Source organism: Arachis ipaensis, chromosome B1, assembly GCF_059453495.1.
Source record: "Arachis ipaensis isolate K30076 ecotype BB chromosome B1, ASM5945349v1, whole genome shotgun sequence".
In the NCBI taxonomy this organism is placed as follows: domain Eukaryota; kingdom Viridiplantae; phylum Streptophyta; class Magnoliopsida; order Fabales; family Fabaceae; genus Arachis; species Arachis ipaensis.
The window spans coordinates 8,048,870-8,062,931 of record NC_142436.1 but is presented as its reverse complement, the minus strand read 5'-3'; the positions used below and the strand labels follow the sequence as shown (position 1 = coordinate 8,062,931).

The window sequence follows — 14,062 nt, the reverse complement described above, 5'->3', positions numbered from 1 at the left end:
AAATTGTCCTACAAAAAATGATAAAAAATCGGTCGAACCAGTAGTTAATTGATGAACTGACTAAATTGGCTCGATTTTTTAAAAGGTTCTTGAAGATTCGGTTAACTCTTTCAAAGTCAAAACAGTACTGTTTAAAGAAAAAAAAGCCAGCATAACACTCCTTGACCCCCACCCCATCCCTTTCTCTCTCTCTCACCCACCAGAAAACCCATAATCCTCTCTTCTCTTTAAAGAACAACCACCACCAACCACTCATAATCCTCTCTTCTCTTCGAAGAACAACCACCACTCACCATCCTACTTCAGAGCTCAAACTCATCGCCGAACCTTTCTCTCCCTTCTCTCTCTGTCGCCCTCTCTGACCGAGCTCTCTCTATTGCTGCCTTGTTGCTCCTCACACGTGCCGCTGCTTCTCTTCTCTTCGTCATGGGTCGCCGCTGCTTCTCCCCTCCTTCCTACGCGTCGTTTCTGCTTCTCCCCTCCTCGTCGTTTTCTGCTTCTCTCCTCCTCGCCGATGTCATTTCTGCTTTTCTGCTCCGCACCATGTCTCGCCGTCGTTGCTTCTCTTCGTTGCGTGGTGTCCCTCAGTCGCTGATGTTCTACCCTTCGCCGTGTCTCAACCTCCCTCACTTTTACAGTTTATCTCCATGTCCAAAATTTTCAAATTTTCAACCTTTTCAGGTCTCAAGTCATAGTCTCTAACTATCTCTGACTCTTTTCCTATGAAATTTGAAATTTCTTCTGAATATGCATATGATGTATTATTAATGATTTTGCTGAGTTTTAAGATATTAATTTTTTGAATTTTTATTTGAATTCAGTCCATTGATATTGAATTAATTCTGTTGAAATTGAGTTATAACTTCAATTGTTTAATTTATTAATTCTGTTAGATTGATTTTTAAATCCAATATGTTGTACTTGTTGTTTTGGTGAATTGTTGTTTGCCGTTATTGATTCAAAATAAAAACATTACCACAATTCGCATTGAATTTACTATATGGTTCATATGATTTCGTTGAATTATGTTTATAATTCTTATGTTAGATGCATGTTTTGGATGTTTTGGATTAATGACTTGATTGACTTGCAGAAATTCATACATGGGGAGATAATTTTTTTAATAGTTTTATTATAGAGTTATACCAGTCATCAAAGTCAGTTACTAGTATAAAATATATTTTGAAATATAAATACACATTAAAAATAAATTAAATCACACATATTTATACACAAATATATTGGTAACTAATTTTAGTGTACAAATAATATTTTTATTTATTATATATTTAGTTAATTCGATTTAACTACGATTTGACTATAGTTAAATTATTAAATCTGTTATTCAATCGGTTCAATATAATGACCGGTTTAGTTCTCACAGAGTTGATTATGATAAAGTTTATTGGCATAATTGGGAGGAAGAAGATGGTTTGATTAAAGATATATCTTTTGTCCATAAGCGCTTAATTGTCTTCGATCTAGATATTCATGTTTCAATTATATCTAAAGAATTTACTTAGTATTATCCATCACTTAAAACAAAATGTTAATGTTATATATTTTAATTTGCTGTAAATAACTTGTTACTGAGTAACCAAACACAATATTAATGAACCCAATTGCTTCAAACATATATTTTCCGATAGGTACACGTTCTCACGGAATTAATGAAGGCAAACATGGCAAGAAATGTGATGGATTTCGTCCAATATGTGCAAAATCATCTCCAATTCTTGATTTCAAGGTGAGCAAATTTCGGTTAGTTTATCAGAAAATTATTATTAAGGGAATTTTTAAATGTCCTTGTTAAATTTTTTTTTGTTTGTCTGTAGTTTTAGAAGAGAACATTCGTAAAAAGTTGTATAAGATAAATAATTGTTATATACGTAACTGTCAGTTTTTAAATGTAATATTAAGTACTTTCTTTAACTTTAAAAAAAATTGTAAGAACTAAATTTATATTAGCTTCTAATTATATATGGTCACTAGAAAATATATTAATTGGTGATGAATAAAATATTTTGTTCTCAGAATCGAGTGTTACTTCAAACAATATTTAATTATTATTTAGTAAAAGAAGAAGTATATGCGTCAACCCGTAAACCAGCCGACTTAAATAACTCTATTTAATAATTAATTATTAAAAAATTATAATTTAAATAATTAGAATTAATTAAGTTTTTTAGTAAGATTTTGTTAGGTAGATAATGATTTTTGTGAATAATGTAAATAATAAACTCTAAAATTAACTCAATAAAAAAAAATTACACTACACTCCAAATTACTCACTTAAATCTTAATATTAGAATAACTATCCATACACCTATTGAACATCTGATATATCTATTATTCACATTGTTTAATATTTTGATTGTCAACTTATATTCTTCCTTTTTAGTATTAGGTCAAGTAACTTCGCTAGACGCATTCTCTCACTGTAATCATCCTTTTCCTTGCGTGGACCTTCAGTTGCCTAGACCACCCATCGCCTTCACAGCGTGCCGCCTTCCGACGCACAAAACACCGCCTCGCCGCCACCACATTGCACCGCGCAAAAAAGAAACATCCAACATAACCAGAAAAGAAACATCAGTAATTCAGAAAAAGAAACATCTAATATAATAAAAAAACATCCAATATAACGAGAAAAAAAACATCTCAAATGAACCACTATACATACTATCTGGACCTGGAACAAAGAAGAAATGTCCACTTAACCGTAAACCTTAAATATCTACTAACTTTTTGGAGACCACTGGGGTAAATGAAGAGTAGCGGCGCGTGACGTAAGAGGAGGAGACGCGACATGGAGGAAAAGGTGGAGGAGATGCGGCCCGATATGGAAGGATGGAGGTGACGGCGCAACGTTGCGAGTTTCTGAAGACGAGGAGTTTACACAGCGACATTGACATGCGTCTGAAGCTGCGGCGGCGGCTGCGTTGAGATGCACTGTTGACGGCGACAACGTGCTCGTAAGCGGCGATGGTGACATTGTGACGCGTTGTCGACTGCAACGGAGATGGCATGTGAGGGAGGGTGAGAGCGGATGTGGTTCTCTGTGGTGAAGATGAACGGCGCAGTTGTGGTGAAAGGGAAGGAAGCTGAAATGATGAAAAGTGAAATGTGAATTAGGGTAAGGATAGGTAAATGAAAGGACGTTTTTTTTTTTTTTGGTTGTAATAGGTTTTGGAATGCAACCTAACAGGAGTTGATAGAAATTGACTGATACCCTAATTAGTTATCTAACAGGATTGTTAGTAAAATTATAAGACCTTTAGATTAACTGCACATTAAAAAGTCAGCCAATAACCAGACAACAACATGATCAATTTTGGATTTACAATTTTTAAATTTTAGATATGTATCGTTTTAGTTTTTTTTTTTTTTTTTTTTATGTTGTAACTATTATATTTTAGTTAACTATTGCCTATTTTATTGTTCTTTAGCAGACTGTAATTTTTAAATAAAAATATAAATTCGAAATGAATCTATGAAGAGTTTAATACCGAAATAATTACCAAAGAATTCATAGAAAAACAAACAGTGTCCTTCTTATATATTATTGTGAATGTGAATGTGAATGTGATAGTTATATTACACAACAGGAAATGCACATGTGAGCGAAAATAGTCCATTCTTGTATTCTTGATTTAAGTGATGCGAATTCAATCCTAGACTTAGATAGAAAAAGAATTTAAAATATTATTTTAGTATGTGTATATTACAATAATTAAAATATCGATAGTATTTTAAAAAATATTATTAAAATTAAAATAATATTTTTTATTATTTAATAATATTTTTTAAAAAGATTTATTAAAATAAGTGTAATTAAAATATTAAAAAAATATGACAAATATATAATAATAATAATAATAATAATAATAATAATAATAATAATAATAATAATAATAATAATATAAAAGACTACTGTGTTTTTTGGATATTGTGATGAATAAATTATTAATTAAAATATAAAATTTTATTTACAAATTTAGTAAAATTGTAAAACATTTGAATCAATTAAAACTATTATATATCATAAATTCATAATCGTAAAAATTAATGTGTAAATATTTTTAGTGAATGTGCAAAATAATTGATAAATACATAAATTTGGCAAATAATAATTAAAAACAACCAAAACCTCAATTGCGTATATTTTAAATTTCTAAACTTGCAGATTTAATAAGAAAGATATAAAGAATTATATTTTTTATAACAACCATATTACGTGTTATATTAAAAGCAGTTATTAAAATTAGTTACTAATATAAAATATATATAAAAAATAAACTAAATAACACAGAAATACATAGTGATTCACTTAAGTACACAAATAATATTTTTGTTTTGAGATATTCTCTATATCTAAATAATTTTGGCATCCAAGTTCATTTAAACAATTTTAGGTCACACGTTTTTTTCACCTTCTTCTCTTCTTCTTCTTCTTTTTCACGCTCGTTTACGCACGGAGCGTCTTCTTCTTCGCCTTCTTCTTCGCATTCCTCCTCCTCCTCCTCCTCCTCATTCTCCTCCTTCTTTTTTGCGTTCCTTCTTTTATACGTATTTTCTCCTTATCGTCATTCTTTTTGTTGTTACTACTGTATTTTTTTGTCTTTTCCTCCTTCTCTCCCTGGTGAAGAAGCAGTAGAAAGTGAGGAGGAAGAGTTTTGAGTTGTGCAAAATAGAAATGAACCGAACATGTTATTATAGTGAAACAATTGTATAGTACTAAATGAATGGAACATTATCTATTATATAAATTCAAATTTGAACAGCTTTCTGCATAATGAACCGAACACGCACTCATGGTGAAACAATTGTATAGTATTGAGTGAACAAAATATAATCAATTATATAAAATCAAATTCAAACAACTTTCTGCATAATGAACCGAAGACGTACTCATGGTGGAACAATTGTATAGTAATGACTGAACGAAACATAACCCATTATATAAAATTAAATTCGAACAACTTTCTGCATAATGAACCGAACACGTACTCATGGTGAAGCAATTGTATAGTGTTGAGTGAACGAAACATAATCCATTATATAAAATCAAATTCGAATATCTTTCTACATAATGAATCGAACACGTACTCATGATGAAACAATTGTATAGTGCTGAGTGAACGAAACATAATCCATTATATAAAATCAAATTTGAATAACTTTTTGCCTAATGAACCGAACACGTACTCATGGTGAAACAAATGTATAATACTGATTGAATAAAATATAATTCATTATATAAAATCAAATTTGAAACATCTCTATCTACAATTTAGATATTATCAATTCAATTCAATTCAATTCAATTTAGAACACCTGGTTCCATTCAATTCGATTTAGCAATTGCATTCCATTCAATTCGATTGAAAAAATAATCCATTAACAAAATATTGGTGTTGTTGGTGATGATGATAACGAAAGAGGTATACGTGAATTTGAAAGAAGAAGAAGAAAAAAACGCATGTATACTAATGCTCTTTTAATGAGAGTGATTTTTATTGGTGTTGAACCAATTTAGATAAAACTTGGATGAAAAATTACTTGAATATGTAGCATAATTCTTTTGTTTTAATAACTTGTGTAACAAAAATTTAATTGTTGTTATTAGTTTTCTTTACGTTTCCCTCATCAAGTATATATTTACTACTAACGTTCAATTAATTCGTAATTAATGCTTGATTTGTGAAAGGAGGTGGAAACAAAGGAGATAAGAGAGAAGATAAAAGTGGTGAAATGTATGTTGGGGTCAATGGAAGATGGAGAAATAAGCGTGTCAGCATACGACACTGCATGGGTTGGTCTGGTGAAAGATGTTAATGGCGGAAATGCCCCTCAGTTCCCTTCGTGTCTTGAATGGATAGCCAATAATCAGCTTCCAGATGGTTCTTGGGGTGATGCTAATTACTTTTCACCCCGTGACCGTCTTCTTAATACCCTCGCCTGTGTTATTGCATTCACTAAATGGAATTTGCACCCCGAAATGTGTCACAAGGGTAACTTTATTCTTACATATAATTTATGTGATTGAATAATGTTTTTTATATTCAATGAATTTCATTACTATAACATTATTATGTCATAATATTATCACGTACAGGGCTCACATTCTTTAAGGAAAATCTAAGCAAGATTCAAGATGAGAGTGCCGCAGAAGATCTAGTTGGTTTTGAATTTACTTTACCTTCTCTTCTTGACTTGGCTCGAAGTATGAATATTGAAGTGCCAGATGATTCTCCTGTCTTGAAAGAATTATCAGCTATGAGAGATCTCAAGCTCAAAAGGTATCATATATTTGATAAGAGAAAGTATAAAAAATTAATTTTTAATTACCTAACATTATTTATTATTTGGGTTTAAATATGATTTAAGATCTAGATTTAAAATAAATAAGATAATTTTAAAAAATTAGATAATGTTGATGATTGAAAAGAAAAGTTGGTTATCTAACATTACTCTTTTGTTAATTAATATCTTAAGTAGTTTTTTTTTCAACATTTTATTATTACCTGAGAGCAGAATTTTGAGAACTGGATTGAGTTTACCGGTTCAATCATGTTAATCGAAATCTGATCGATTATTGGTTTGATTCAAACAAAAACTTGGTTAACAATGAACTAGGAAAAAAAATTGAAGAAATCAATAAAAAATTATTAATTGATACAACTTTTTAACGATTAATTAATTTAACATAATAAAATATGAGAGATCTCAAGCTCAAAAAGTATCATATATTTGGTTAAGAAAAATTGCAGGAACTAAGAGTTAGTTAACATTATCTATTGATGTTAGGGTTTAAGTTTATAGTTTAGAATCTAAGTTTGAGTGATATTAACAGAAAATATCGGTTACCTAGCATTATTCGAATGTTAATTAATTTTTTGAGTAGTTCTTTTTTAACTTTTTATTATTATTTGAGCAGTATTTTGAGAATTTATTGGTTCAATCAGGTTAATGAAAAATTAGCTATTAAATTAGTCCGATTCAAATAAAAATTGATTGATAACGAATCAATAAAAAAATTGAAAAATTTTGATAATTAAAAAATTGATTAATTGGTCCAATTTTTTATGATTAATCAATTTAAAATAATAAAATTAAAAAAAATTATTTTTTAAAAATATTTATTTCATGTATAAATATGCTATTTTAAAACTCAATTGAATCTTTAAACTTTTAAATCTTTAACTTTACTAGTTTAATAACCAGATTTTATTTTTAAAATTAGAAAAAAGTTTGGGAACCAAACTTAGAAAACAAAAATCAGTCAAAACTTTCTATTTCTAACTTTATTTAATGAGATGAGTAATTTCACGTGCCTCATTTTTTCTTTACTACAATATTTATTGTATATAAAAACATTGATTGCATATATTAAATAGCATATTATAAGCACATACGTTTATCAATTTACATTTTCATTAAATGAATACATATCATTTATATTTATGGTATTTAATTTACATTATAATACCGAAAACACATTTTTAATTTATTATATAACATCTATATATTCATACACATAATTTTCACAATTAATATATTTTTATAATTAATATTATTCAATTTTAAATTATATTTTATTATATATTTTAAATTATTTCACATGTGCACTAATAAATCATGATTTAAATTATTTTAATATTTTTTAAAGACATTATATATTTAAATCAACGTATAACTTTTTAAATCACCGTCTTTGATAATTTAAAAATTTATTTAATGTTTTTCAAAGTAAAATGATTTATTCTGATTCACATATATTTTCAAATTTTACTATAATTGAATTTAAAAAAAATCAAATACTTAAATTAATTTATTTAATTAACAAATTTACTCATAATATCCATAATTAAGTTCATACACGTAACATTTTTAGTTAAGTAAAGTACACATAACATTCAAAATTTTATATTAATAATATCCATAATTTCATACTCATAATATTCATAATTTTATACATATAATATTCATAATTAATAAATATTTAATTTACAACTAATATTACCAAATTTTAATCTATATCTTAATATATTTTAAATTATTTCACATGTACACCAAAGGATAATATTTTTAATATTTTTATTTACTTTCATATGTATGTTTATTTATTGATTTTAATACGACGAGTTAATAATTACTTTTAAAATTTTATTTTTAAATTTTTGTTTATTTTTTATGTTTTATTTTTTATTTTATAATAGTTTATTTGTAAAATATGAGTTGTATAATAGAAGTTGTTAAATTCTCTAATTTAACATTCATACTTTTATATATATAATATTTATAATTTTATACACATAATATCCGTAATCAATGAATTGGTGCTAATTTATTATTATTTATTATTTTATTTTTTAAGTCATAAACTAATAATTTTAGATGCTTTTAATTTTTAATAAATAGAGATCAATCAAATTTAAGATATTTTTATTTTTTATAAAATGTGTTGAGGTAATTTAAAATTTTTTTACAAATAAAAATATAAGAATCTAAAATTTTTATTTGGAAGAAAAAAATTATAGAATTATAAATTCATATAGTAATAAGAAAAAGTTACTTAAATAAATAATTGGAGTAACTATTTATGTAAATGCAATAGTTCAGATTTGATTACATGTGTGTCCTATTACAAATCTATATAAAACTTAAGAATCCCTTTCACGGTTTATGAACAAGTAAGTATACACATAATCCGTGAAATCTCTTCCACAATTTATGAGGAGTTAATTTATACATAAACCGTGAGACCAAAAGACGGATTGCATTCTTGAGTGTGAGTAGTTGGAGTTGAGAGGATTTGGGAGAGAATTCGGCGACAATGATACTCTGGCGAGGTGGCCTGGGGTCGTGAAAAATCAAAATCGTTTGTATCGATTGAATAGCGTTACCTCCGTGGGTGGAAACATTCATAAAGAGGTTAGTTCTTTATATGTTGTTCTCTTTAAGTGTTTGTTATTTATTATTCTGTTCATATTCTATATCACTTTGATTAACGTATTATTATAAATAATTGAAGAAGATGTTAGTGAATTATATGTTAAAATTTGATTGATACCAGTTTAACTTTTTTTTGTTAACTTATGTGTTAGTCTTTTTTTTTTTTTGAATTATTTAATTTATAAAAAAATTAGGCGTTATTTAATTTATATGTTAAAATTTGATTAGCATCAAATTAATTTTTTTTGTTAATTTATGTGTTAAACTTTTATTTGTAACTTATTTAATTTATAAATAATTTATAGTGTAGTGATTTATATGTTAAAATTTGATTAGTATTGAATTAATTTTTCATTAATTAATGTGTTAAACTTTTATCTTTCAATTATTTAATTTAGAAATACTTAAGAGTTTAGTAATTTATTTGTTAAAATTTGATTAGATTCGAATTAATTTTTTTGTTAACTTCTGTGTTAGACTTTTATTTGTGACCTTATTTAATTTATAAATAATTTATAGGATAGTGATTTGTATGTTAAAATTTAATTAGTATTTTTTTCGTTAATTAATGTGTTAGACTTTCATCTATCAATTATTTGATTTATAAATAATTAAGAGTTTACTGATTTATATGTTAAAATTTGATTAGAACCAAATTAGGAGGCAACAGTATATGCCTTTACATAACCGGATCATACTTTATTTAAAACCCATGAATTTGTATCACTTGACTAGACTAATAGTCATTGATTCTGGGTGGATGAGCCTTTGCTGAGCGCTTTCATTGATAGAACTGCAGATCTTCATCACACCCTATCACAAAAGTATCGTACTTCACACCGGTTGACACAATTGCGATAAAAATCTTATAAAATAATTTTTTCACCCATTTGATTCTAAATACCCCAAATTTCTACAATATACTGATTTTTAGATCTGACAAGATATTCAATGAACGGATAACATTTAAGGGTTCTTTGTCGATGAACTTCACACCCTCTCTTTTACTTTTATGAATTTTTCCAAAGCAATGCACTAGCATTAAAAAACTCTCCTTCTCATTAGTCATTGTAAAAATGACACTCTTTTAAACAATTGACTTCAGTTGGTATATATAAACATAGTTTTTTATAAACCGTGGTTGGGATAGGACAATTTATATATAAATTTAACTCCTCAAAATAGTGGAAGGAGTTTCACGAATTATGTGTACACTTGTTTGTTTATAAACTGTAATAGGGTTCTACAATTTATGTGTATTTATAAAAAGTGATAAGAGTTTTATAGTTTATATAAGTTGTAATAGGACATACATGTAAGCAGTTTTGAATTGTTACATTTGTATAAATAATTATTCCAATTATTTTATTTAAGTAACTTGTCCTAATAATAATAATGAGGAAGAACTTTTAAAATTTAATTTACATTAAATTTAAAATTAATTTTAGTATAATTAAATAAAAAAATAATTATAAAAAAATTAACTGTGTTAATTAAATTAAAAGAATAATTTATATTTTTTATAAGTACAAATATTATTAATTATATATCTTTATTTATTATTTATAATATTTTGACTATAGAACACTACTCTTTAGTATTTTACCAGAAGAAATATCATTAATTTAAAAATTGAAAACTAAACTGATATGATATATGTATCTGTTCTTAAATTGAATGTTTAGAATACCAATAGAGATGTTGCATAAAGTGCCCACATCACTACTCTATAGTTTGGAGGGAATAATGGTAAACTTGGACTGGAAACAACTTTTGAAGTTGCAGTCAAAAGATGGTTCATTCTTATTCTCGCCAGCATCCACAGCCTACGCTTACATGCAGACCAAAGATGAAAATGCTCTCAAGTATCTCCACAACACTGTTCACGTTTGTAATGGGGCAGGTAATTAACAACAGTACCTATATAACACTCTCTCTTCTAATTAACTTTAAAGTGTATGTTTGTAGAATTGATTTGACACAAAAAAAAAAAAAATAGTTGAAAGAATTGATTTTAAAGTGAAGCTATTTGTGTTTGAATATATATATATATAGTCTCTGATGAACAGGGACGAAAATTAGGGGGTGAGTAGAGGTTTCAGTCCCTAATTTTTTTTTTAAAAATTAATAATAATAAATTATTAAATATAATATAATTTTTTTAAAAAATTATTTAATATTTAATATAGTATAAATAAAAATTTAGTCTAATTTAAGTATTAATAATTTTTAATATTTAAAAGATAAGTAATAATAGTAACAAATTTAAAAAAATTATTCTTACTAATATTTTTTAATTAAATAAAATTTTTTAAATTTCATATAGTAAATTTTTTTTGTGATTTTTTTATTTATTTGGTATTAATTTTTTCTTTTTTAATTGCTATAATTGAGAAATTTTTTTAACTATAAATATTATGAAGAATAACTCAAAAATAAAATGAAAGATGAATTTTTTGTTAATTATCTTTTAATTATATTAAAAAAATTACTGAAAAATTTGACACAAATTCTATTATCGAAAAATTTTATAATATGAAGAATTAACCACTTCATTAATAAAAAAATATATACATATTTTTTATACTTTAAAATATATTTTTTATCCATATATTTTTATAATACCTCTTATATTATATAATATTTTATATAATTTTTTAATATTATATATATTATGGATCTCCCATAATAATATTTTTAGATTTGTCCTATGACTTTGTTTTTTGGTAACTTTTGGTGAATGTGTTTTGGAATATTACAAAGTTGACACGTAAAAATAATTTTACTTTTTTTCTTTTTTCTATGATTCATGATGATAAAACAATACTTAAAATACTAATGAAAAAAAAGTAAGGGTAAATCTGTAATAATTCTTTTCTTCTAACAAAATATGATTTTGAGCAAATTTTAAAAAGATTATCTTTTTTCACCACCAGAACACACTCCGCCCATGAGATTTTTTGTTGGTGGCCGCTATCTACTTTTTCTTTTGTCACTCGATTCAGATTTTTTTTCTTCAAAATGCAATCGCTCTCATTCTTACTTCGTTAATATCGTATATTCTATTAAATAATTTTGTGAAATTACAATTTTTTTTATGTGATAAAAATTTTAACTTTTATTGTCATTAAATTGTTAAAATAAATTCAATTAACTCTTAATCACTTTCAAATTCTAATTCTAATTTTACTTTATCTTTATTTTATTCTTTTCATCATTTTAAATCTCTTAAGTCTCAATTTTTCTTTTATTTTCTCTCTTCCCTCTCTTTTCACTATAGTATTATCAACGTCTCAATTTTTTATCAATTTCAGAATTTATTACAGTTATAAGTGATAGGGACATTTGGGACAATGAAAAAGAGTCACTTGGTGTTTTTTATGAGGGAAAGTAAACAAGTTTTTTATTAATTTGTTAGCAGGGTCAAAGTAATTTAAATCATAAAGTCACAAAACAAAGCTTTGACATGATAGGTAAAGACCAAGGATTTTGGATTTGTGGGGATTGAAACACGAACAAAATTATGTTACTTAGTGTGAGTGCCAACTGCCAACACAAGAATGGAACTTTTCCTTCTCTTGGAGTTATGGTGTTCAAAGTTCAATCTCGTCAACAAAACACATGAAGATTAGCAATTTAGCATGGTAAATCAAACTCCATTAACGGTCTCTTTGGCTTAGCTTCTCCTGTCCCGAATCTGAAGGCGAACCCAAACCCGGACCAGAGATAATGCTTCATGGACCCGATTATTTCAAACCTAACACCTTCATCTTGCTAGCGGCTGTGGAAGTGAGGGACTGTTACACCACCAACGTATTTAGCGAGTTGTGACTCAACAGAAGACAATGAGTAGTGGATACATTGTTGATGTTGCGGCTATTGTTGGAATTCGAGCCATTGTAGCGGAGCTCAGGGGCTTTTCAAAGGAGGTATAGTAGGCGGCACCGATTGTATGGAGAGAAAGGGATTTGCCTAAGATTGGAAGCGTTGGTGAAGAGTGAAAGGTATCAGATCCAGGTTCAAATTAAAGAAGCAAAAAGGAACTAGGAGAAGTCGAGAACGAAGAATGAATGAGAGTAGAAAGAGAGATCTGAAGGCATTGTATTCATCACAGTCAAAATCACACACTGCATGAGCTTCCCTTATGCTATTTATAGACCTTACTAACATGCCATATCACACTCTCTAACAGAATCACTAACAGAAATGTGCTAACCCATGTGCTAACCCACTTGCAACTAACTCCTCTGCTGACTCAGCTCGGCTCTTCTAGAACTTGATGGTCTTCTGGATTCTTCTGATGATCTTCTAGACTCTTCTCACATATCATACCAGCCACACTATTACTAGCTACACCATCATTCCCCCTCAAACTCAAGGTGGAAAGAATTTGCACCTTGAGTTTGTCCCTAAAGTGCAAGAAAGAATCAGAAGGAAGAGGCTTAGTAAGAACATCGGCAACCTGCACCTTTTCTGGAATATGACTAACCCGAACAAGCCCAGCTGTGACCAAATCACAGACAAAGTGCATGTTCATCTCAAAATGCTTCGATTTGGAGTGCAGGATCGGGTTGGCAGCAAGCAGCACAGCACTTAAATTGTCGCAATAGATCAGAGGAGGAGTAGCAAGAGGAAACCTGAGCTCACCAATCAGATTCTTGACCCAAATGAGCTCTGCAACAAGGTCAGCCATGCTTCGATACTCTGCCTTGGTATTGGAGTGAGCGACGGCAGATTATTTTTTGGACGACTAGGAGACAAGATTCTTCCCAAGAAAAATAAAATATCCCCCCTGAGACTTTCGATCGTCGAGATCACCTCCCCAGTCCAAATCACAGTAAGCAAAAATTTCTAGAGACGGGTCCTTGTCCAATAATAAACCAGAAGTAAGAGTACCAGCCAGGTATCTCAAAATACGTTTTACAACCAGCCAGTGAACTTTTAATAGATTTTGCATATACTGGGAGACTTTGCTGACATTGTATGCCAATTCAGGTCTAGTGATAGTTATATATTGCAGACTCCCCACAACAGAGTGGTAGAGCCTCGGATCCGCAAAGGAAGCACCACCAATGCCCGTAAGCTTCATGGTGGAAGGCAAAGG

General features: G+C 28.2%; 1 pseudogene; it reads left to right on the top strand.

The window, feature by feature from the left end:
• Positions 1-426: 426 nt before the first annotated feature.
• LOC107645464 (ent-copalyl diphosphate synthase 1-like) overlaps positions 427-14,062 on the top strand; it is a 35,252-nt pseudogene continuing 21,616 nt past the window's right edge.